General features: G+C 35.3%; 1 protein-coding gene and 1 long non-coding RNA gene across 2 annotated transcripts in view; both read right to left on the minus strand.

Moving 5' to 3' along the window:
• The window catches only part of LOC101735549 (uncharacterized), a 285,974-nt gene that overhangs the window by 239,723 nt on the left and 18,582 nt on the right, over window positions 1–27,669 (minus strand). The gene's annotated exons all lie outside the window — the stretch shown is intronic.
• LOC119628867 (uncharacterized) lies at window positions 248–3,243 on the minus strand. Its single transcript, XR_005244990.2, has 4 exons — window positions 2,885–3,243; window positions 2,494–2,744; window positions 2,139–2,325; window positions 248–1,818 (listed from the first exon to the last, which is right to left on the minus strand). It is a non-coding gene; the product is annotated as an uncharacterized LOC119628867 (long non-coding RNA).

A 27,669-nucleotide genomic window follows, 5' to 3' on the forward strand; every position in this document is an offset into this window, starting at 1 on the left:
CAAGTGGTCCTACCACCAGTAGAATACCAGTATTTAGCTTCATTGTATATTTTGTACTCACAGTATTTGGCATGTTCTGCTTCTAGTCTATAGGGTTATAGAGCTATCACCTTGCTATCATCCTACTTACCTCGGCCCCAAGTTCAGTTATGTTTCTTTGAAATTATCGGCAGTCGATATTATATTTCAATTGTGGCTTCAATTTCATGCGGCAAGAAGTTGGACATGTATTACAAACAAACTACGATTTCCTAATTTAAGAATTATTATTCAAATAAAACAAAATTACACAAAAATAATAATTATCAAACTTATCTAACGGCCGTCTGGTGTAGTGGTAAGTGACATGGTCGCTACACAAGGGGGTCGCGGGTTCGAATCCCGCCAAGGAAAGATATTTGTATGATAAATATAAATGTCTTTTCCAGGGTTATGGATGTATATTAAATATATGTATGTGTATAATAAAAATCCTACATTTATTTCCGTTATCTGGTACCTGTAACACAAGTTCTTTACGAACTTATCACGGGACCAGTTAAATATTTATATTTATATTATTATTATTATCACAATGAACAAAAATGAGTGGTGGTTGATCCACATTTTGTCTAAATTATGAATTATGTTTTTCATTTTGTAAGTAATATTCATGTAAGTATCCAACAAAATCTAGAAGAATTATGAATTACTAGTCGATTTGTTATTCATTCTATTCTGTTATTTAAAACAGCAGTATATACAATAATATATATAACAACACAACATACAAACGGGGTTAACATAAAGATAAAATGATACAGAACAAATTGAGCATGACAGATTAAAACATTGTCTTAATAAAACAACCTCACAATTTTGCTTTCAAATTGTTATGAATCCATCCTTTACTATAAACACAAAAATGTTAAGGAAATATGTATATTTCCACTAAACACAATTAAAAAATTATAGGCAGAAATAATTAGGCTATTCTTGCCCTCTCAGTTCACATAATTAAGAACAGCAGTTTTAAAAATATCTACATAAAATTACTAGAATACAGAGGTTGGACTAAATTTAATGTCTGTTCTCCACAATCCAATTGAACCACCCTTGAATGTTGACATGGTGCTAAGTGCTGTGTTTCCTCTTCTCTCCCAAAAAATACAACGTTATGAATTTGATAAGAAACATCAATTTCAGCATCTTCGTCAGAGAGTTGGGGCACTGGAAACCCATGTGTGTTTGCCATGTTATGCAATACAAGCTAACAATTATGGTCTTGGCCATCATATGATGATCATAATGCAGTACTCTATGTACCAACAAGCATCTCCAACTGGCCTTCAATACTCACAATGGTCAACAGTGTTCCTGGTATGACAATAAACATTACTATAGTACTATAAATATTAACGGCCTTCCAAGTTTTAAACTTTTAGATTGAGTATTATTTTGTAGTCAGGTTACTGAGACAGAGCTCATGATGTTTTACTTGCCTAAAAACAAAACTTTTTCACTATTATGGTGCAGGTCCTGCATAGGCATATTCAGTTGTGATAAGCCAGACAAATGTATCATGAAATGTTGCATCAATACTTAAAATGTTAAGATCACTATCACAGATCTGAAAAATTTAATTCTTTAGATAAGTACTATCAAATGTTTGTTATTGTGAATGATAGGCTTCAGCAAAATACTTAGTATTTGCACATTCTTGAAATGATAATGCTTGTGGTTCTAAAACCTTTCTTCATATACAGAAGATCTGATAAGTGCAAATGAGTGCCATCTATACACCCCGAAACCCCAGGATAGCCAAATTTATTGTAAAACCTATAATGAAAAGAAATTTATTTACTATTATATTATGTTATCAATCACAAAATTATTATTGTTCAAATATCTATGTACTATAAAAATAAGACAAATTTTGAATTAAAAAAAAATTATGTAGGAAAGATTAATGGTGGCCTGAAGGCCTTTCCAGTTTCACCAGGACTTGACATTTCTCAGAACTCTGTTTAAAATATAGCTATATATAGCTATAGTTATAAAGCTTCAAGAATATAACTGATCTATATGATTGACTCGTGGAAATTGTAAAATCAGTGGAACTCTTGTGCTCTATACTATAAGATAATTATTTAACTTACCCATTTATAATAACTTGTGACCCATTGTACTGTTTGCAGAAACTTTAAATGTTTCAATAAAACTGGAAGATTGTTTAATGCCATAGCCACTTCCCTAATGGCATTGAATTTACTACAGTTTAACTCAAAATGCAAAAAGCTCATTCCCACAGGTTTCTGGTATGAAATTTTGCAATGCTGTTAACACCTGTATAAACAAGTTATTTAAAACATTTAGTTAAGAATAAATCTGAAATAAAAAAAAAAACAATGCTACTTTTGAAGACAAGATTTTGTGAATCTTTTATTTTCTTCATTATTTACACATATTAAAATGTTAAATTGAATATATATATATATATATATATATAAGTACCTTGCATTTTACTTTCTATTCTTGTTCGTTTTGATGATCTAGGTTATTAACGGCTTTAATTCAGAGCACAATTGTAAATATTGATGTTTCGAAATTCTGTAATGTGTTCTGAACAAACTTTCCGATAGATTAAGGGGTCAGGCTTGATCACGAAGACAGCGTCGCAAACGCACTAATTCGTATGTATCCGACCTAATTTCCTTAGGCTCCAAAGCCCCATTTATTATTTGAGCTCTGTCCATAGTACATACCTAGAAGAAATATTAATTTGTAAAAAATAAACTTTATAACCTCAACATTATTAATGCACTTAAATTGCCCAGCGTGGTATTTAATGTTAATACTATGGAAAACACAAACGCAAATAAAGATCTAAACCAATTACACTTACCTAAATCAAGTTAAAATAATTTAATTTCACAAATTTTACACTTGCAGATAGTTAGCAACAATTCAGCACCAGATACAAAAGGTGTCGCAAATTTGACAAACGAAATTGCTAAATATCTGCTGTTGTGTGGCATACAAAAGCATCCGTAATACCGACTTTAGGCCAGTTGTTGTTAGTTGTATGGAAAAGAATGCACTAAAGTTTCACAAATCGCTCTGCAGAGGCAGCACTAGTGATGGTCCGCGATCTGCTTTTTTGTTGTAAGTCCGTAATACGAAATGGACAGTTGACAGCAATATTTGCACAATATTTGTCTTCTGCTAATTGTCTGCGAAATACGTGATACAGCTGCGGGTCTGTCGATCAAAACGACCCAATCAAACATTTTAAAGGAGCACCGAAATTGATATTATAATTGATTATTCTTGAATATTTAATCTTTTCAGCTCAACGGGTTCCAGCCTCTAGTATCACAAGCTATCATTATTTCAGTTACAACCAGTATTTACGATTTTATTTAAGATGGATTAATAACACAGAACACTTGTGTATCCACGAATTACGTGTTTTTTTAATTTTTTATAGCTTAGATTGATGGGCGAGCTCACAGTCCATCTGGTATTAAGTGGTTACTGGAACCCATAGACATCTACGACGCAAATGCGCCATTCACCTTGAAATATAAGTTCTAAGGTATAGCTACAACGGGTGCCCCACCCTTCAAACCGAAACGCATTACTGCTTCATGGCAGAAATAGGCTCCCCGCGCCGACTCACAAAAGGTCCTACCACCAGTAAAAGTCGTGTTGAAAAATCTAAAGAAATACTAGATCAGAACGGGAGATATATGTCTTGTACGTGGTATATCTATATAGATACTTTATATAAACAATCCGTGTTTTTCTGGATGAGTTTATTTTTTAATTATCGCTTCCTTCGCAAAACTTAAGTGGCGATTAATTACAAAGTATGCAATGTATTTACTTTCACGTCCTTATTAGTGCAATTTATGTTTCGAAACTGGTTTTTGATGTACAAAAAACATACCGTGGTTTGATTACGGATAGCTTTTTTGTATAAAATTCTTGCTAGTACGTACGACGTATATATTTTACGACTTATTCGGTAGAAAAAACCTTAGAATAAAAGTAATCAAAGAATGCCAATGAAATGTAAATTCTGCAATGTCATTGCGACGTATAGTTAGGCGCACTGTTGTTTGTTTAAGATTGATATGGGAACGACTTCTTGTACGTAAAATCTACGATGAATTTTAGTATCTAATCATATGACAAGAGTCTTTGCAAACAAAACAGAATTCTGATTTATTTTAAAAAGAAATTAATTGAATTGTCTCCCGGTGAGAACTTCGATTACAAATACATTCGCAGAAAACGTATTTCGAGATTTACTGCTTGGAGCAGATAATTTTTTATTTATTTTAATTTTTTTTTTTTATTACTTTGATGGGTGGACGAGCTCACAGCCCACCTGGTGTTAAGTTGTTACTGGAGCCCATAGACATCCACAACGCAAATGCGCCACCCACCCCGAGATATAAGTTCTAAGATCTCAGTATAGTTACAACGGCTGTCCCACCCCTCAAACCGAAACGCATTACTGCTTCACGGCAGAAATAGGCAGGATGGTGGTACCTACCCGCGCGTACTCACAAGAGGTACCACCAATAAAATCTTGTGTGTATGGACTGTATGGATGTTTGTTTTTCGTTAATTAATTTAATGAATCTATATATATAAATGTAATAAGATCTAAGTAGTTTATTTTTAATAAAAGAATTCAGTATAGAACATAAATCTTAGAATGAAATCGCGCACTATTGTTGCGATAGCCTGATTACTATTACAATGGGACCCAAAAAAACTGAATAATTAAATTTAATATATTATGTATCTTTTACATAAAACTATACTTTCGTGCAACATAATTCACACAATAAGAATTCACACATAATATTCTTGTATGAGTCAATGGATATTATGAAATGGTACAATGATCGCTTCGACCCAGTCGTCGTTATCGACTCACCGAGTATTAAGATCGTAGTCATAAATGTTGAATTATTTTAAACATTTTGAGCATTTTTTTTTAAACTTACTAAAAATAAATTCCAATTTAGAACGTATGTAACAAACATAAGGTTTTTATAGACGGTTTTAAAATTCTTTCAAATATCTTAAGCGCGGCTTAAGCTAAGGTCCTTTCGAGGTAAACAAAACTAGTTCGATAAAATCATTTTACATTCTACTGCATGCAGTATTGATGCAAATGTTATTTTTAACGATTGTAAGTTGTGAATTTATTTAATTAGGCCAGAATATCTATAATAATATCTATACTAATATTATAAAGCCGAAGAATTTGTTTGTTTGAACGCGCTAATCTCAGGAGGTCCGATTTTAAAAATTGTTTCAGAGTTAAATATCTCATTTATTGAGGAAGACTATAGGCTATATAAGACGCTAAGGCCAATACAAGTGGAGTACCAATAAAGAATATTTAGGGGTTTTTTCCCCTTTTGAGAGCTTTTGCTGCGTGCGGAAACGATTAAAGTTTCACTAAAATAATGTATGACAAAATTGTTCCCCTTTAAAAGATCCAAAAAAAAAAGTCCAGACAGCATATGTCTATATGTTAAGGTTGGGTCACCATAAAGTTTTTTATGCTAACCAAATTTGTTCTAAATTAAAGCATTTTTTGTGAAGGTGTTTTTATAGAGATGATATTAATCCTTATCCAAATAAATACGTTATTCATTACAATATTGAAACACCCAAATCACTTTAAGATTTTTACTGGTGGTAGGACCACTTGTGAGTCCGCGCGGATAGGTACCACCGCCCTGTCTATTTCTGCCGTGAAGCAGTAATGCGTTTCGGTTTGAAGGGTGGGGCAGCCGTTGTAACTATACTGAGACCTTAGAACTTGTATCTCAAGGTGGGTGGCGCGTCTACGTTGTAGATGGCTATGGGCTCCAGTAACCACTTAACATAAGATGGGCTGTGAGCTCGTCCACCCATCTAAGCAATAAAAAAAAAGATAGACTTTGACAATTATAGATTTTTATTTATTTCTCCAGGATCCCACCATCAAATCTTTTGGGATCTTCAAGCATCGGTCATCGCCTTCGTCGAACTTGTCGATTACGAGGTTCAACGTGTGAACTAGCTCATATACCCAAGCCACTGAATTTGATCTCATGGTAGATTCTAGATTAATTTTGCTAAGGTTAGCGTTGGTTAGCTCTTAGGTTGAGGCCGTGAGCTCACCTACCCTACCGCGAGAAGCTGGAATAGCTCATTAGGCTACCAGCCAATAGGTTGATGTTAGGTATGTAGCCATAGGTTGACAATGACTTGCAAGCTGCTTCGGTGTACATTTCACTTTTTCGAAATAATATTCAGAACATGGGCTTTTATGCTTATGGTAGCTTTAAGTCTGAAGATTAAACATTTCGAGTTCCCTATTGATACAATGTGTTGGAATAAAAATAACAATCTGCATTGCACTATAAAATTAAAGAGTTCCCGTGTACTGTGGGAGTAACTCAAGATGAAAGTATGTGACCAGTATGTAGTGCCGGTTATGATTTACGTATTGGGATGTGGTCTATCGCATTAGGACTTAGCAAAAGGCTTAAAGTAACCCATAAAGCAATTGTCGAAGTCGTTATGCTTTAAAAGAAAAGACGTCCAGTCCATTCGTATCCTCCCCATGTGAGTATCCTCCCTATAAATTAGCCGTGACGAGGTCGTGAGAAGTCGCTGGGTATGGATATGAACGTTTATTTGGCTTCCCTTGATGCTAATCTATATTTGGCAGCAAACGCCTGGGAGCCGATGATGATGTGATATGACAAATTGGTATGCGCCCCACTATTGTGTATTGTAAGAGATGGCGGGACATCGTGAGACGCATCAAGTCTGTCCCGACCAAGAGTGACACGAATATGGAGAAGAAGAAGAAATTGTGTAGCGACAGGAATACTTCTTGTAGTTAGTAATTGTATTTCTTGCACGAGTTTGATGTGAAAACATCTATCAATTATTAAATTTATCAACGATTCAAACTTGACGATGTATATTATTTACATTGATGACGCATTGTAACTATCATTTTGAATCTAATGGTTTTAAAGTCATTTAGAAGCACGTCATAATTTTATAATTGTCTTTTCCTGTTCATAATAAATATTAAGGAGGTACTTCTTGGAAAACTCGAAGAGCATCATCTTATTCTCCATTTCTAATCACAGTTCTGCAATTATCACATTTCATTAGCTATATTACTAGTAAATTCTATGCAGCGGTTATATAATGATAAAAATCGTAAATACAATATTTATTAGTTTTATCCTTAAATATTTCATCGGCACCCCTGAAAAGAATGGCGATTATTGTGAGAATAGATACTGGATATCCAGTACAAAATCAGGGTGCTGTTAGTATTGGCGTCAACCAATTTCACTGTAATTTATGTACCAATTCGAACGATACAAACAGTCCGTTTGGTTTGAAATTTCGAAGGTAATAGAGTTATGCACCAGCGCTAATCGTGTTTCTTGCAAAACTCAGTCTCACAACAAAAAAGTAGCTAGAACTACGTCATATTGAAAAAGAATCTTGAACTAATTAGTAATTATTTTATATCACGACAAAATTGAGCCCTGTATCGTCGTTTCGTTCGTTAACTAACACTGGTTTTATTTCCAGTTGATGACGACCTTTTTTTATTGATGAATTTTCTGTTTCCTTTTGGACTAGATGATCTGCAAATGTTGGGAGCAGATCGCGGGCCAAGGATGCTTTTAGGGCCCTACCCACCAAATGACTCCCCTTGTACTCTCTCGCCCCCTTGTACGATTTCCGCCTGGGGTCAGAACCCTGGCAGAGTAGAGGGGCTTTCGCTTTCAACACCACAAGCGGACTCACGGCGCTATCACTACGAGCCTGCCATATGTTAATTAGTCACCGTCGATCATAGACATCTGTAGGCGAACAGCCAAGATGTTGCCTACAAAAAACATTGTTATCAATGTTGAATAATAGGTAAGTAGTTTTACGATTGCCATTTCTGATTTTGACACGCTATGCTAACCCGGCACATTAAAACTTTCCGGTTTCGTAACTTATGCAATTGCGGTATTTGAGTTTCAATCTGCCTGTAATACAAATACGCTAAATACACAATACGCTTTTTTTTATTTTAGTTCGGCGGTTTTAAACGTCAATTATACAATATTTAATGTCATTTTGAAGTGCAGACGTAATGACGAATGTTGACATGTTTTTTCCTCTGGTGGACAAATGGTCCATTAGAGTAATTGCGGTCCGTTCATATGACAACGTGAATGACGCTGTGCTCTTTGATCAGCACAAAAAGTGGCCTCTAACGCTTAAAAATAATGTAGACAAACAAAAGGATTTCTTAAACAGCTATCTATCATGTTGAAAGTTAAACAACGACATAGATTGGTATGGGTTTGTTTTACTACGCAGCATACCTATCTTTACGGGGTAAGTGGGACCCATAAACCCTATAGTGTGGTCTCTCCATATTGAGGCATAAGTGGAATTTGTCATTTGTTTTATTGCTTAGATGCGTGAACGAGCTCACGACTAACCTGCTGACCCACCCTACAAAGAAGAAACGCATGACTACTTCAGCAGATCTACAGCAGAGATAGGCGAGGCGATCCTCACCCTGCCTATTTCTACCCGTGCGGACTCACAGGACCACCAGCAATTACGCAAATTATAACGATGTTTATACCTTCACCGTGAAAGTCAGTCGTAATCATTTGTTAAGTACGTATTTCATTAAATTACGACTTGCCTGCGGGATTCGAAGATCATTGCATCGCTTGACATGAATGCACTGGGCGTCCTATCTTTTAAGCCCCGACGACTTCAAATTGCTATAACAGTTGATGTAGGTAGGTAGATACCTTTCGATCGATTTTTACATAATTGCTAGACAGGATGGTTGTCACCAAGCCAAGCAACAGGCAGTGTTCCCGAATCTACTTATAATTTAAAAAAAAAACCTCGGTAATCAAGAAACGTGTTCGCAAAAATCTCGATCCTATGATCAACTTGCGATAACAAAAAGTACGTAGCATTGTTGATGTAATAAAAATACAAGGACATTAAATTACTCTTTTTTTTCAGTATTAGTACATGAACAAATACGCGGTTCAGTACTTATGCTATTTACTGCATTATATTGCGTCACTGATAGTAAAAAATGAGATATTCGGCACTATACTTGTAGAGTTATAGATACGGGTATGAATTCTCGTGTCTCGTCTACAAGTTTTTAAAATTTATTATGTTAGAAATTTATTAATACGTATCCTATGATTTGTTGCTGATGGCTTAATGAGACATTGCGTGTGCACTGCCGATATTCAGAATTCTTTTCATAAGCTGAAGCTTTTCATAAGCTGGTGGTAGGACCTCTTGTGAGTCCGCACGGGTAGGTACCACCGCCCTGCCTATTTCTATCGTGAAGCAGTAATGCGTTTCGGTTTGAAGGGTGGGGCAGCCGTTGTATCTATACTGAGAGCCCGTCCACCCATTTAAACAATAAATATATATATATATATGCGAATTTTATCCTGTAATTTAACTGTGAAACAACCACTCTAAAGAAATATGAGAGTGGCTGTCGTTAGCCTTGACTTTCCTTATTCGTAAAACACAAAACACGATGAACAACAAATACAATATGTTTTTGTTGCACCACAAACAAAATAAATATTAATATAAAAACCTCCTAGAAGCAGACCTACAAACGATTGACGTATTTGTTTAAATTCGTGACAATCTTTTTAGTATGGTGCTCGTACCGAGAGTTACGCAATCAGCTTTTGTTATTTTTTAACTCGATGCGACAAATTTCACTACACACCGGTCGATAAACTGAGATGCTGAACAAAATAATTTTGTATTTTTGTTTAAGTTCTCTCTCAGTGAATCTAGAGTCTGTATTGCATGACCGGAATTCTGCTATAGACCCCGGCACGTAACTTGGCAAGAGTCGTTAGATGCGCAGAAGTCGTTTTTTAGGTCTCTTTGGTTGTCAAGCGGGACGCGGGGAAAGACGTAGCACCGTTCCGAGCGCGCGATTGGTGAGTCAGTCGACGCTCCCCTCCCGCACCGCGTCCACGTTCCGTTCGCTCCCGGCTACACATGCGCCTACTAAGTTGTAGGATACCCTTTTTATATTAAGTTTTTGTTAGGAGTTGTTATTATTGTTTAAATTTAGTTTTTGTTACGAGCGTTATTGTTTTAAATTTGTTTGCAATGCCAGGACCAAATACCAATGACCATATAGTAGATTCAGTCACTGAGCGTTTTATTATTTACGCCAGTGACGACCGCGACTCTTCGTTATGTTGACGATGAGGAGCCAACTCCTTCCACCAGCTCAGGTGCTACCATAAATTTAATCCAAGGGGTAGCACTATTATAAAATGATAGTGACGACGGCGACACATAATTTTTAATATTAAGTATATTTTTTTAAATAAACTTCTTAACTTTTAATTGTATTTTATTTATAACACCTAATACACTTCACGAATTCCTCTCTTTTCTTTAACTTTCTTTAAAACACACAGGCTTAAAAATAAGTTATGGCAAATAAACAATAAAATAAAATAAAATAAAATTATATGCGGGCAATAAAAGTGACCATTTTTTTGTTGCAATGTGCACTGTGCGCGACATTACCCCCACTACACCAAAACCTTGCCAACTTACGTGCCGCTTACTATAGCAGAATGACGTTTGAAAATGAATAAAGTGTTACACAAAAAAAAACTGGAGATCATTAGTTCTTGGAGAACTATATTATGAAACTATAATAAGGGATGTAATGTTTTTATATCATAACATATCATAAATAAATAAAAACATTTTCAACCAATTAAGAATGTGTATGATCGGAAAAATATAAGTCATTCCCAAACAATAAATCCCGACGTAGCATTATTTTAGTTTACTCTATTTTTATAAATCTATAAGTTTATGTATCATGTTTTGAGTAAGTAATGTAACCCACCGAGTTTCTCGTCGGATTTTATCAGTGGATCGCGATTCTGATCTGGAGACTCTGCGAAGCGTTTTCTTACTAGGGCCGAGATAGCAAACTCTCTCAGATTGAGCCTATGAGCTCACCTACTGATCCGCGAGTAGTTGGAATTGCCCTTTAGGGCAACAACGATTTGGTAGTGAAAAAAAAATGTATATATTTAGCACAGTTGTGAGTAGGCATAGGTGATTCCTATCGCATTGTTTTTTTTAGGACTGAGGGATTACTGGTGGCCCGGAGGCCTTTCTAGCTTCACCAGGACAGGTAGGCAACTGCTCATTCTGCCATGAGACAGGCAAGCAATGAAAATGTTGAAATTAATAATTTTCAATCTCAGGATTTTCGATCTCATCTAATACATTTATGAACTTTTAAAGAAAATCTATACTAACATATAAATCTACAGTGGTTTTTACGAATGTTCCGTTATAACTACTGAACCGTGCATCCGATTGACTTGAAACTTGGTATCCATGTAGAAAATACATGTACTTAATGGATAATTAATATTTATATGAGTGTTGGACTCCCTACGCCAGTTGCGGGGGCGTTAATGATGAGAATCTTTGTGGGAGTGAGAAGAAAATAATGTTAATTTTAAATGCCCAGCAAAGCGGAAGGGTACAGCTAGTTTATTACTAAATTTGAATTTGTCAGTCGTTACTCTCAGAAATAATGTGCTCATATTTTACCTAAATGACAAAATTTTATTTAGATTAACTTAAGTTTACCTTTACACCCTAAAATTATCGTTACGATAAGTCTTGTTGGTATGTGGTTTCATTCCCCGCATTCCTTCATATTAAATACTCAATTATTTAAATACAAATCTGGTTACTCTGGAAAGCCATTAGCTCCATGACCAACGGCGGATGCCCTGCGACTGATCAACGGTAGCAAAAACTATTCGTTCCTAAAATTGTTTTCGAACAAATTGGCTTAACCATATGGCAGTGTGTATCAGACATTGCTCAAATCAACAAAGCGTGACAAACATTATTCACCGAATCACCTGCATTTACAGTGGGAACGCCATTGTGTTAGAGGCTTTATTTTTATCGTGACGCGTGAATTATAATGAACTCATTACTATACCTTTGCTGAACAAAAACGCTACGTAACATTCCTACGAGGACTTTGACAACACTGTTTTAATATCCGCAACATAATTAAAAAAAATGTTTGTACAAAAATGAGATACAATGGTATACACTAATTCAAATAGAAAAAAATATACTCGCTACATTATAGGCACTATAGCACATAACCTCAAGTTGGATACCCACAACCGGTTTTTTTTCTTCCTTATTGATTTATTTTTAATTTATTCTTTATTATGACAACAGACCGCCTCCGCCTCCTTTTTACCATCGAACCACCAGCCACTGGAGTAGAATTCACCAGCTTCTATTCAGCTTACACTATTGCTTAACACGATTTAGAGATATTTTCTTAGGCGACGGTTGAATTACTGTAATGAGCTCTCGCTTACGATGCTCCCGGACCTCTATGACGGGTCTTCCTTCAAACGAGACTTAAGAAGAGCATTGGCAACGGTGTGGCTCTGCGCCTTTATTTATGGTCTGCGGTGACCACTTTCTTTCAGGTAGGCTGAATGCTTGTCTGCTAACTAAGGTCTCCGCGAAATGTATCAATTGGCTCTGGCCTGCCTCGGATGAATTCTGTCCCTTCCGATATGCCTTGCATGTCCCTAACAGACGGAAGTCCGGTAACAACGTGCAAGTATTTTTGATTTCTTTTAATTACTTCCCTTAGAGACTAAAAAAGATTTATAGTTTTTTTTATTGCTTAGATGGGTGGACGAGCTCACAGCCCACCTGGTGTTAAGTGGTTACTGGAGCCCATATACAACCACATCGTAAATGCGCCACCCACCTTGAGATATAAGTTCTAAGTTCTCAAGTATAGTTACAACGGCTGTCCCACCCTTCAAACCGAAACGCACTACTGCTTCACAGTAGATACAGGCAGGGTGGTGGTACCCACCCGCGCGGACTCACAAGAGGTCCTACCACCAGTAAAATTGTCAATTACAATTGAAGAAACACTTTTATAGTAAACATGATGTGACTCTTTAAATAGGTACATAATATATTTGCATATACTTTCAAAACGAAGGTCTCTAGTATATTATCTTCAAACTGAAGGACTTATTTTAACATTTTTTTTTGTTATTATTGAATTTAACTTGTTTAATTTATTTCTTTTAATTATGTCAAGGAGCTGTTCTTTAATTAATTTATTACTAATACGTAAAATTCAAATAGTATTGCCAAAAATTTCAAACATGAATACTTTAGAACAAATATCGTCATAGTCAAAATAAAACCGAAAAGTCGATTTTACTTTATTTATTTATTTATTTATTTATTTATTTTTTATTGCTTAGGTAGATGGACGAGCTCACAGCCCACCTGGTGTTAAGTGGTTACTGGAACCCATAGACATCTACAACGTAAATGCGCCACCCACCTTGTCTCACGATCGTGCCACTAACACGCATTTCCATCAGATTTCGTACACCATAACGCTCCACTTACCCACAAAACGTGGTCGTTATGTAAATCTCTGCCTGATATAATACAACGTAGGTATAACTTGCACTTTCTAAGTACTTTCACGACTATTGTACTGCTGTGACGTAATCTTTCGAAGAGTCAGTGACGTCACCGGTGACACGTGAATTGAAAAATTCAAACGATTTTAATGGGTTCGTTTGGCTTTCGTTTTTAGATATAAATGGGTAGACAATTTAATTAGCGGTTTTTAACTAATTTTCCATCGCTAGCAGCCATTTCATCACGCCCCTGTTACTGCTAATATGACAGTTACTACCTACCATCAAGCTAGCTGTAAAGTCATCCATTACAATTAAAAACTAATAACCAAATAAGAAACCAAATATCATAAGACCAAAAACATAATATTTAGTGACGTTGAAATAAATAAAAGCGCTTTTTTGCTTTAAATTGGATAATGATTAATTTTGCCAGATCTGTATTGTATTGTGGCATTATATAGAATAGTAATACAAATTTTGAAGGCTGCTGTACGCACTCATTGCTCAGTGCTCTAGTTTATAAATTGTATACTTGTATATCTAAGACTGAAATGCATGAATTGTTCCGTGCCATTGAAAGTATCGCCTTTAAAACTTGACTTGTGTGTTGTATCAATGTGTTTGTGTGCAAGAAATATTTGGTTACTTGTAATTCGAATATGATGTTTAACGTTGGATTTTCAAATATCTATATATTAATACGTGAAGCAAAAACTTTGTATCCCTTTTTACGAAAATTGCGCGGGCGAAGGAGTATAAAATATTTCACACTTATAGAGAATATAGAGAAGATGTGCACAATGCTAATATTTTTTTAAGATAACGCATAAAAGTTACATTAAATCAATAAAGAAAACATTACACGCACTACCATGTATTTGACGCACACACGCATTCATACTATTTATTTATTATCAAACTTTTGTTCTTGACGTCTATTGTCAAACTGAGAATAGATTAAATATTGTTTGTCTTTATTAATATTTTTCTATAATGTAGTCTTGGCGAAATTTGTGATTATAGAAGTATAATAAAAAAGTCTTTGAAAATAAAATCTTATTAGTGTACAAACTAATAATTTCAATTAATTATAGTCGAATTTCGACTACCGGGCAACCACTAGTGTAGTTTAATATTTCATGTTGTATTTGGTTTTAATGTTTTAAAACTGTGTGTATCTTATCTATCTATGTTACAATTACTAGAAAATTTCTTTATTCAAAATTTATATACCAAGAGTCTAAAATTTTTAGCGGTAATCGTCTGGTATGTATTTTTGTGTACATATTTATATTTTATAGAAGTTTCGCATCATTAAATATTTCGAACAATGAGTACATATTAGAGTTAAAAATGTTGTTTTGTTTTTTTTATAGCCCTTGTAGGCAGACGAGCATACGGCCCACCTGATGGTGAGTGGTTACCGTCGCCCATGGACTTCAGCAATGCCAGGGGCAGAGCCAAGCCGCTGCCTACCGCTTAATACTCTCCACAAGCCTCGTTTGAAGAAGGACATGTCATAGCGCTCTGGAAAAACCGTGGAGGGGAGCTCATTCCATAGCCGGATGGTACGTGGCAAAAAAGATCTCTGGAAACCCACTGTGGATGACCGCAGTGGCTCCAGGTAGTATGGATGAACTCTACTCCGGTGGCGGGCGGTGCGATGGCGATGTTGTTACATAATATGTATATATTTATTTTGTTACGTCATACATTTTTTTTCTCTGATATTATTCATAGTAATTATAAACAATAGGTTATAGTTTTTGTACGATGACGGAGAATTTCCCACGTTTAATTTATAAACAGTAGGAAATACGGTCAAACAAGTCTGAGCGTGGCGAATCAAACAATCAGAGTCGATGTTGTATGTAAAATTTACGAGCATTACCAAAACAAAACAATTTTATATTCATTGGGTTTAAAAAATATTAAAAACCCCACCACCCTGCCTATTTCTGTCGTGAAGCAGTAATGCGCTTCGGTTTGAAGGGTGGGGCAGCCGTTGTAACTATACTTGAGATCTTAGAACTTACATCTCAAGGTGGATGGCGCATTTACGTTGTAGATGTCTATAGGCTCCAGTAACCACTTAACACCAGGTGGACTGTGAGCTCGTCAACCCATCTAAGCAATAAAAAAAAGTTTTAGATTGAACTTACATGTCCCTCTTTACTATATTATACTAAAAATGTATTTGAATATAATAAGATTGTCGATAATCGCATTCTCAAGGATCGTTTGGAACCTCAGGGTCTGCGGAGGGACTACGGAGGGAGGAAGTGTTGGGGTTACATTGTAAATGTATGAATTTGAATTTCGATAAGCGCTCAATATGAAATGGTTACATTATACATATTTAATTTTAGGTAATAGTAAAGTCTCCAAACAATGTATTTGCTATGAAATAGCTGATTGTCGATTTTCTAACAGTTCTCTGATAACAGAAATTTTATTAACGTAGTACAAGCGACACTCACAAGTAATATCACGACGACCAGTAAAAACTATTATTAGTCGTTAAGAGGAATTATATAGATGTTGAATAAACAATAAATTGTATTAAATTATTTCCCAACACCGCAAGCAACAATGAAGTAATTGTTGTAAAAATAATAATAATTCCGCACCTAAATAAACAAGATCAGTACGTTATAAAGATAAAACAAACATGAGAGACATCACAAAAATATTTATGAAATGATTCATGTGTTACAATGTTGTTCGTTGATAAAGTAATTTTATAGTGAGCGTCCCGGCCTAACTGGATAAGACGTAAGTCGGTCGTTTATAGTGAAGCGACTATGCCGAAGTTCGAATCCTGCGACAAATTACAAAAAGAATTAATATGGAATATAATAAGAGTTTGTGTGATTACTGTATTACTGGATTAGTACTTCAAAGGGTTGTCACAGTGACTATTTTGCAGCAATTTTCTGTTCTGCTTTGAGAGTTGGGACTATGTGGACTATAGACTTGTTTTCCTGTAAAAAATATTGAATAAGTTTTATGACTTACTTTTATGAGTTACTGGTGGTAGGACCTCTTATGAGTCCGCATGGGTAAGTATCACTGCCCTACCTATTTCTGCCGTGAAGCAGTAATGCGTTTCGGTCTTAAGGGTAGGGCAGCCGTTGTAACTATACTGAGATCTTAGAACTTATTCCCATGGTGGATGGCGCATTTACGTTGTAGATGTCTATGGGCTCCAGTAACCACTTAACACCAGGTGGGCTGTGAGCTCGTCCACCCATATAAGCAATAAAAATAAACTAAAAAAGACTATTCCCAAATACCTAGTTCATGTCGGAAATTTATCCAGAGTCATGTCGACACTCAAACGTCCATTGCCTGTACCACGGGCTTGAATCTCGATTTAAATGGTTTTATTCATTGAAGGGCTTTTTCGATACAGTTTATTAGTCTACATAACAGTAGACAAGCCACTCTGTTGGTTTAATGACTAAAAATTTGTTGTAGAAGACAAGATATTTAAATACTTTAGGAATTAACTCTCCAATCGTCTTCAAACTCAAATCAGTAGGTATATTAAACTTATATAACATGACGTGATGCAACGAAAAGTTTTTGGAATTGATTTATATCATCGACATATAAAATCTTAAGACACGGTTTGTATTTTGGATATTTGCCAGGTACAAGGAAACCTGAATACGAATACAGACGAACGATATTGGTGATAATTTCCAACAAAGAAGCAAAAATTCACCATAAAGAGCAATTACCGTATTTTACACGACATTACGTAATGTAACATTCACATTCAAATGAGTTAACGCTAATTATAAAGGCTTTTTAGAAGAAAATCTGCGTGAACCTAAAAACTACATTTGTGAATGTTTTTTTCACGACGAGCAATGTAATTCATATAAAATCAGATGACACGGGAACTGTCAACGGGAAAGCGTCTCCAACTGACTTCGCTTTCGATTGCTGGCTCATAAAATAACTAAGGCCATCAATATTCGTGCTTAAATCAATAAATCAGTGTAATTTTCTGTCTACGAAAAGTATATTTGCCTTTTAATCTTCAGATAGGTACGCTTCTCTTACATTCTGTTTCTCAACATTACGAAAAACATTAAAACTAAAAGATTTTAATTTTCAAGTCTATAGAACATCTAAAATTAATCAAGGTCGTTGACTTGTCTTAATCTGGTTTGGCTTTCATTTTGATAACTTGACGTACATAAGCTACTTGTCAGTCGAGCCACTAAATACTCCTCCTATACATCTATATTCCATAATGGTTCTGGTATTCAAAGACATTTATTATTTCTAACATAAAAATAGTAAATTTATTGATTGGAGATTGATTTCATTGGAAAGTGAGCTAATAATTTAGACATAGACATAGGTTTCTTTCAATTGTTATAGAATTTCTGTCACATGTCAAATACTAAAACTTTCGATGCTACGTTACAATTCAGACCCGTGCTTAGAACTCAGAGTCTTAACCACAAGAATTTCATATTTCTATTGCACTCTAACATTCAAGTAACGCATTAATGTAACCAAGATAATGTTTTGTCTATATAAAGCTTTTGTTCTATCTAATTTATTTATTATCAGTTCCATTCGTGTTTCAATAGTTATTAGTAGTTCATTGTATGCCCCGTTGTGTGAAGGCATGCAGTACCACTCTACAATTCCCAAGATGGACGACAACATAGTAAAACTATTTCTTACAATACTACACATAATCCTTAATATTCTTATTATGACTTACCTAATTTAATTACTTAGTTCGAATTACGTACTTGAATATACTTACTTAATTGCATACTTAAATTATTAGTGGTAGGCCATCTTGTGAGTACGCAGGCAGCCGTACTATAAATCTGACTAAAAACAAATATAATACATAAAAATATGGATTTTGTTTTGTGTCAGCACATCTTTCGTTTTTTAAACTTATTTATAAACTAGCCGTACTCGTCCGCTTCGCTGAGCATTTAAAATTAACATTAATATTTATTGTCATTATTATTAGGGAGTCCAACATTCATATAAATAATAGCCTATCCATTAAGTACATGTTTTTCTACATGGATACCAAGTTTCAAGTCAATCGGATGCATGGTTCAGTTATAACGGAACATCCGTAAAAACCACTGTAGATTTATATATTAGTGTAGATGAGATTACGTAATCGTGTACAACACATTTAGATCTATGTTGTAGTTTTGTTTGTCACAGTTTTACGACCAGCCGCCATTTGCCTGAGGTCAACCATCCTCGCGACTGGTAAGTCTAATATTCGCAAATCAAGATAGGTATTTGTAGAATCCCTATGTTACATCATCTTGTCAGTCCAGTGTTTAATAATGACTAATAAACCCTGAAGTTCAATACGATAGATTTTTTTTAATTTATCGTTGAATTGTACTTTAGGGGATAGATAAGTTATACAAAATGAAAGAAGAATAAATAAAGGAAACAATAATATCGTGGAAAAAAAAACTTTCAAAAATATAAAGTATCTAAATTATTTTGTTATTATTTTGTAAGTATGAGGAATCGCTGATAAACTGGAGTCCTTTCCAGTTTCACCAGGAGATGAATGCGAGCACGGGCTCAGCCAGGAAGGAGATCTAACAGCTCAAGATTAGCGGCTGCGCAATCATAGCATCGGACCGGAATCGCTACCTGTTGAAAAGATTTGACTAGAAACTTTAGGAGGCTGGTCCTTAGATCTGGTTTTACGTGGAACTCATCAACACGTTGGACAAGCACGATTACGAGGAACTGTATGTCTGCTTCTATTGCAAGAGCTGCAAGCGTCTAGTAACAATGGTAGTGGATCTGGTGAATCAATGAGGTCGTAATGAGTGCATTGAGCTCGCACGGGTAGCAACCATCTTCCAGCAGCGAAGCAGTTATGCGTTCCCATTTGATGCTTAATAACTTATAAGCATCTATCGGCTTATATCGCTAAGTATGTATAGTTGTTGCAAAGTACGAGAGCGCTTAGCCTTTATTTGTAGTTGTAATCGTAAATACACATTTTCGTTAGCGTGTGTACCCGACGCGGACGGAGCGGTCAGTAGCTGTGTTACGGTAAATGTACACTCTTGGGAAATGTACACTTTTACCGGCAAATGTCCAGATTTGCCAAAAAGTTAGGTATATGTGAACATGAATATGATGTATATGTACATTTCCCGGCAAATGTGTACTCTTGCCTTCACGTTTTGGTAAACATGTACTCTTACCTTCATGTCCTTCATTACCTTCATGTTACGGTAAAAGTAGATATTGCGGCAAATGTGCACGTTTACCGGAAAATGTGTACATTTGACGCAATATTTACTTTTACCGTAACGGCTACATTAGCTACATATAGGCTACATTGACACGTATACAGATTGGTCACTCACACAACTATTTTTTTTTTCCTTCCTAAGCTGATAGCCTTGAGAGGCTATATCAGCGTCGCCTTAACTTATAGGTGAGCTCACGGTGCTCAAACCTGATGACGTTGCTAACACGAACCCTAGCAAGAGCCCTGCTTCGCAGAATCTACCACCGGATCGGAAACACGACCCACTGAAAAGATCCGGCGAGAAACTCAGTGGGCTGTGTCTGAGGGTTAATTTACTCGTCGAGCCCTTCGTCGCAAGCGACGGGTTCGACGAGAACGATGACCGGTGCTTGCGGTACCTAAAAGCACCGTTAGTGGATCGGGAGGATCCGAAATGACGTATTTGGGGCGACGTCGACTGCTTTCCATTCTGTCCGCGGGATCGGGAATGACACAACTAAAGGCGACGCGCGGTCGTACTTTGCAACAACTATAACGGAAAAAGCTTATATGGCTTTATATAATAAAATTCAGATTTCGCCCTCATGTCTCAAGACGCATTCATATGTCTATGGGCTCCGGTAACCGCTTAACACCGGTACTCAGCTCTTTCACACAACTACTGCATTAAAAAAATGCAAAGTGCTAATGACGTCATTGATATTCTGATATACGCCATAAGACTCGGGCTATAAATCAATACGACTAGTTTTTGTCGCTGCGTCAGTTACAAAGGTATTTCGTAATTCTCATACTCCATTGTTTCAGAATCTATTGATCGCACGCAATATGCAATCAAGAACCGGTCACCGTTCTCGTCGAACCCGTCGCTTGCGACGAAGGGCTCGACGAGTAAATTAACTCTCAGACACAGCCCACTGAGTTTCTCGCCGGATCTTCTCAGTGGGTCGCGTTTCCGATCCGGTGGTAGATTCTGCGAAGCACGACTCTTGCTAGGGTTCGTGTTAGCAACATCGTCAGGTTTGAGCCCCGTGAGCTCACCTACTAAAGTTAGGCTACGCTGAAATAGCCGCTAGGGCTATCAGCTTAGGTAGGAAAAAAAAAAAAAAAAAAAAAAAAAGCAATCAAGAAACTTCTTACAATTACAGTAATGAACATTTTAACTTAATGATATTTACGTTATGATTATTATTAAATTAGTATCAAGACAATCTGGATAGACGTAGCACAGGATAGAGACGCTTGGGCATCTTTGGAGGAGGCCTTTACCCAATCCGGGGTTCTTGCTAACTAAATTTTACTGTTTCATTATTATTATTTTTTTTTTTTTTTTTTTATTGCTTAGATGGGTGGACGAGCTCACAGCCCACCTGGTGTTAAGTGATTACTGGAGCCCATAGACATCCACAACGTACATGCGCCACCCACCTTGAGATACAAGTTCTAAGGTCTCAAGTATAGTTATCAAACTCTCTTTTACATTCTAAATACTAACACATACATTTATATTTTTTTTTAACTTTGTAAAAGCAAGAAATAAATGGCTTATTATTATTATTATCAAAACTAAAACGCGAAGGGCAAATTATCCTACTCATTATTGGAAAAAAAGTTTTGTCATTGCCCTATGTGTCTCTATACTTAATATTATTATAATTATAAAGAGGAAATATTTGTTTGTTTGTTTGTATTGAATAGGCTCCGAAACTACTGAACCGATTTAAAAAATTCTTTCACTGCTTAGAAGCTACACTATTCTGGAGTGACAGGCTATAATCTTTTTTGAAAAAAATAGGGATCTTTACTAAAACTCCAATAATGTAACACAAGGTGTAAAAAAATTATCTACTACATCGCGTGCCCTGCGAAAACTATTGATGATAGAATATAATGATGTACTACGACTTTGTAGAACACATTATTAATTACAAAAAGTGTCGCGACAGCATATGTCTAACTATAATAGTTATGCCGCAATAAGTGTTTTTTTAATTTTAAAAAATAAAACAACGTCAAATATCGTTGACATTTTTGTTGAAGACCCGAGCGAAGCCGGAGCAGGCCGCTTGTACTTTTATATAGACAATTACATAAAACAAGAGGTCCCGCAGTAGTCGAAATTCGACTATAATTAATTGGAATTGTAAGTTTATAAACTATTGATTGTATTTTATACTTCTATAACCACAAATTTCGCCAAAACTACACTATAAAAAATATTAACAAAGACAAAAATATTTAATCTATTCTCAATTTGACAACAGACGTCAAGAACAAAAGTATGCATGCGTGTGTGCGTCAAATACATGGTATGTAGTGTGTGTAATATTTTCTTTATTGATTTAATGTATCTTTTATGCATTATTTTAAAAAAATATTAGCATTATGCACTTCTCTATATTCTCTATAGGTGTGGAAAATTTCATACTCCTCCATCCGCGCAATTTTCGTAAAAAGGGATACAAAGTTTTTGCTTCACGTATTAATATATAGATAAAGCCCATATTTATATAGACAATTACATAAAATAAAGCCCATAAATTTGCCATTTATAATTCAACATGTTTTAATGGTTCGAATCGTCTTGATACACTAAAGACCGTAGTTAAGTTAGTCTTAGCGCGTATTGTAGTGGGAAGAACGTCCTATATATGCCTGTTTGTTTTTGCAAACAAAAACATTCGTACATCAGTTTGAGGAGATTACAAAAATAAAGCTATTATTATTCTTAAGATAAAGCGGTCTCTACGAGTAGCTACCTTGCTGACCGTAACGATTACAACACCTAAACCTTGTTATTTATCAAATTATATCAAAATATACGAATCATTAACACAGACGACGCGACGTGTGGCAATGCGGTACTCACAAACGTGACACACCGACGGCGAGTTCATGCAACTGAAGAAATATGAAAAGTAAAAATATTTTCGTACAGATATAGGTACGTTTGGAATTTTAACGAATTCATGAAATAAAAGTGATAATATAAATTTCTAATTTAAAACACTTTCACGTAGGCGTAATCTAGCGGTTATTACAATTTTTTGACGTTACGAATGTTCTATAGTATTTATTCGTCGTGGCGGACGACTGGCCGTATCACGTACCGTAAAAATACTTTTAAACATTTACATATATATTTTTTACTTTCAATCAAACAAATAACCTTTTAGGCACAATAGTATTTTTTCACAGCAACAATAGTATTTTACTTAATCCACGTATTGAGCGATGCTTAGTTTTAATATGATAATAAAATGAAACCTATCAACGATAGCAGTTGAAGATCTGTACGTCCAGAAATAATAAACCTATGATAGTTGTCAATTAGACAGTGAGAGTAGTTCGTTTTATTGTACTAGTCAACGTTGTAAGTAGTTGCAACGCGTCTATCTACGCATACTGGATCATCGCTTTGGAAAAGTGACAGACAATAATCTCTCAAACTCCATTTAACATTTTAAGCCACTATGTATTCAATGCTTTCTAATGCTATTTCAATTCTTTCTTTATCATATATGAACGTATTATATTTGTACGCCTAGAATCTGTACACACATGTTCATCATAGATCTAGTGGGCTCATCCTAGCAATTGAAAAGACACATCTGATCAATTGCACAGTTACTAATTAGTTCATCAATAAGAAAACAGAACCATTGACATTCTGTGCCACCATTTTCTTCTTCTTTTCCTACCTATGCTGATAGCCTTCAGAGGTTATTTCAGCTTCACCCTAACATGTAGGTGAGCTCACGGAGCTCAAACCAGTGTGGCTAAGACTAGCCCTAGCAAGAGCAGTTCTTCGTAGAATCTACCACCGGATCGGAAACTCGACCCTCTGAGATCCGGCGAGAAACTCAGTGGGCTGTGTCTGTGGGTTAATTCACTCGTCGAGCCCTTCGTTGCAAGCGACGGGATCGACGAGGACCGTGACCGGTGCTTGAGGTGCCTAAAAGCACCGTTAATGGATCGGGATAATCCATAATGACGTGCCACCATTTAATTCAATGAGGTAATAGCATCTTTATAGTAACTGGAATACGACAGGTTTTACTGTGTTCGCGTCTATTACTTCGGCGTATCTGACCTTAATTCCCTAGCGGACTAATCAACCAGTATCCTCATTCGAATTAATAATGTCTATACTAAAACGCTTTCAATATTTGGCATCTCTCCATTTAATAGTAAGCACTAAAAATAACAAACATTGTCAGTAATGATAATAACTTTACAATTATGATGCCGTTTGCTAAATATCTAATTAAATTCTTTGTTCTAAAATTGTAAATCGTTTTGTTCATAAACTCGTAATAAGCAGGCTCTCCAATTTTAATGATTTTATGAGTGTGTTTACTATTTGGCTAAGATTCATAATTCAACTTGGGAGACTACGCTGCGATAAGTTTCTAATATATTTTTTTAAAGAATATTTATTTTTGTCAGGACTTTTGGTATTGAATAATAATCGTTACTAAATGTTTTGTAGTTATCAATTACAAACCTTTATTTAATAATCTATCCCATGTTGCAAAAATATTTTGTAATTTAATCAAACAAAAGTATTCACAATAATTCATTCACGAACAAAAATGACTGAAATGAAAACAAAACATAGCCGTTACTGTAAATAGTTTGTCATTGTCATATTTAAAAAAACAGTCACCGACCTATTGTCCGCTGTACGTGGCTATTGTTTTAAAATTTTCCGGATTACTTGTATGCGTTATTAGATTCTGATACATATTATGTATATCAAATATGCTTTCTGTGGTTATTATGGTATCTCGGAGTTTATAGACTTTTTGGCGGGAACGGAGTCAAGTTGTGTGATTTGTTCTATTTTGTGTATTTAGTGTTTCTTCAGGTTTAAATGTCTAATAACGGTGGTTTATTAACTGTTTAGTATCTGTGAAAGTGCACAAATATGGGAAAATGAAACAAAGCCTCTGAACGTAGCTTCTCGAGATCCTCCAAAAACTCCACTGAAAAAGTCTCAGTAAATGACCACCATTTTACTGAGATTATATTTCATCTCATATCGTCTCATGTTCTTTAATTTCATTTCATACCATGTTTCATATTAATCAACATTTCATTTCATACTATCATTTTTCATATAAAAAAAATTTCATTAAAATTAATATAAGACTTGACCGAAACGTCTTAGTTACCAGGTCATAAAATCCCTTAAAAAAAACAGAGTTTACATATCGAGAGGTGAAAGGCTATTTGGTTTAAGCGACATTTTTGCAACTTTACAAGAGAGCTATTTACAGTTTTAAAGTTTCGAAAAAATGTCATAACAAAAAGCTTCTTCAGCTATTTAAATAGAGTAAAATTAATTGGAGTTCAATTAAATACATTAAATTATTGAGACTAATACCAATTAAGAATACTTTTAATTATAAAGGTCGCGTATTATTCAAAACTTCTTCAGCTATTTGAATAGGGTAAAATTAATTGAAGTTCAATTAAATACATTAAATTATTAAGACTAATAACTAATAACAAATAAAAAGTACTTTTAATTATAAAGGTCGCGTGTTATTCAAAACTTCTTCAGCTATTTGAATAAGGTAAAATTCATTGAAGTTCAATTAAACACATTAAATTATTGAGACTAATACCGAATAAAAAGTACTTTTAATTATAAAGGTCACATATTAAGCAAAACGTCGCTTTAACCCAAATAGCTTTTCACCCCTGAATATGTAATCTTAATAGCATTTACTTATGTAATAGACCGGAGTAGAGTTCATCCATACTACCTGGAGCCACAACGTTCATCCACAGTGCGTTTCCAGAGATCTTTTTTGCCACGTACCATCCGGCTATGGAATGAGCTCCCCTCCACGGTGTTTCCCGAGCGCTATGACCTGTCCTTCTTCAAACGAGGCTTGTGGAGAGTATTAAACGGTAGGCAGCGGCTTGGCTCTGCTCCTGGCATTGCTGACGTCCATGAGCGACGGTAACCACTCATCATCAGGTGGGCCGTATGCTCGTCTGCCTACACGGCAATAAAAAAAAAATAAAAAAAAAAATAATTACGAGACGTGCAAGGCAGTTTTAAACGGGTTTCTTATTCAAAAATAACGTAACACGTTTTCTTGGGATACAGAGTTGCTTGTGTCAATCCACAACCCATAAACTATCAGTCGATTTATGTATCTGTTGTTACGTAAAATTACGAATCAGCGTGCTTAATGTTTAATTTATAACAGCAGATATATCCGGGTCATGACATATTTCACGATAAAAATAGCCTGCGTCTTAATCTAGACTATGAACGATCTCCATACGAAATTTCATCAAATCTGTTCGGACATTTTGCATGATTAATTAGCCTACGTCCAAACATAAAAAAAACTTATTTATAATATAATAATTTATATAAACTATATTTATCTGTCAACCGCCCCTTTGTTTTAATAATTTTCAATGTTTAATATAGTATTTTTTTTCTTACTTGGGTTGGACGAGCTTACAGCCCACCCGGTGTTAAGTGGTTACTGGAGCCCATAGACATCTACGACGTAAATGCGCCACCCACCTTGAGATATAAGTTCTAAGGTCTCAAGTATAGTTACAACGGCTGCCCCACCCTTCAAATCGAAACGCATTACTGCTTCACGCCAGGCAATAGGCAGGGTGGTGGTACCTACCCGCGCAGATTCACAAGAGGTCCTACCACCAGTAAAATCAGTGTATAATGCCATTACTACGATTAAAACAAACATTAAGGACACCACACAACATAAAGTGCAAGCTACGCAATATATTACTTTTGTTATTAGATATTTGATAATAAATATTTGTCAGCTCGAAATTATGAGAGAAAAAACCCAACTTATCACAACGATACGCTTTTTTGGAGGCACCTTTACATGACATTTAGTTATTTCGTAACTTAACAGACAAGGCGATAGATGTCAACCAGTTTTTGTACATTGAACTTTTTAACAGATTATGTTAATTTTTCAACATGACATAACGTTCGTGATCCATTTTCAAATTCAAATATTGCTATCTATATATATAAAAATGAATTTCTGTTCGTTAGTCTCGCTAAAACTCGAGAACGGCTGGACCGATTTGGCTAATTTTGGTCTTGAATTATTTGTGGAAGTCCAGAGAAGGTTTCAAAGGTAGAAAAATATGAACATGCTCGGAATTAAATAAAAAGAAAAATTTTGTGTTTTTCCTTTGATGTGTCCCCCGTCGGACGGATTCCTTTTGTTTTCATTCATTTATCGATTGAGGCACTACGAAGTCTGCCGGGTCAGCTAGTTTTTAATATAAATCCATTAACGTTTTTAAAATGTTTTGCTGCAAAAAGTTTCGAAGTTCAATTGAGTCGTCTATTATCAAAGGTGGCAATCTGTGCATTTGGACAAAAAAATGTTATTGATATGTCAATACAGATTGATTTGAATATAATCGTCTCCTTCAAAGAATACGGTTCAAAACCTGCATTAAATAAAGGTTAATACTTAACCTGTTATTTATCTAAGATGTCCTTCAGATGAGTTTTGTGACTGCCAATGGAATACAAAGTCAATAATTCGTTTTTCTGATTTACCAATAATTGTCCAAAAGTCACATTGCCGGCTTTGATAATAGTCGACTCAATTGTTTATTTTTTTTTTAAATTTAAATACGTATTTGGAAGGGATGAAATGAAACTATGTCATTTGTTTTTTGTTTTTTAAGCTTTTTAGCGATACGAGTCGAGCGTGCGAATTATTATAACTAAGCCCGAAATTACAATTTGAAACGTGACGTTATTCCTGAAAT

Source organism: Bombyx mori, chromosome 9, assembly GCF_030269925.1.
Source record: "Bombyx mori chromosome 9, ASM3026992v2".
NCBI classification, from domain to species: domain Eukaryota; kingdom Metazoa; phylum Arthropoda; class Insecta; order Lepidoptera; family Bombycidae; genus Bombyx; species Bombyx mori.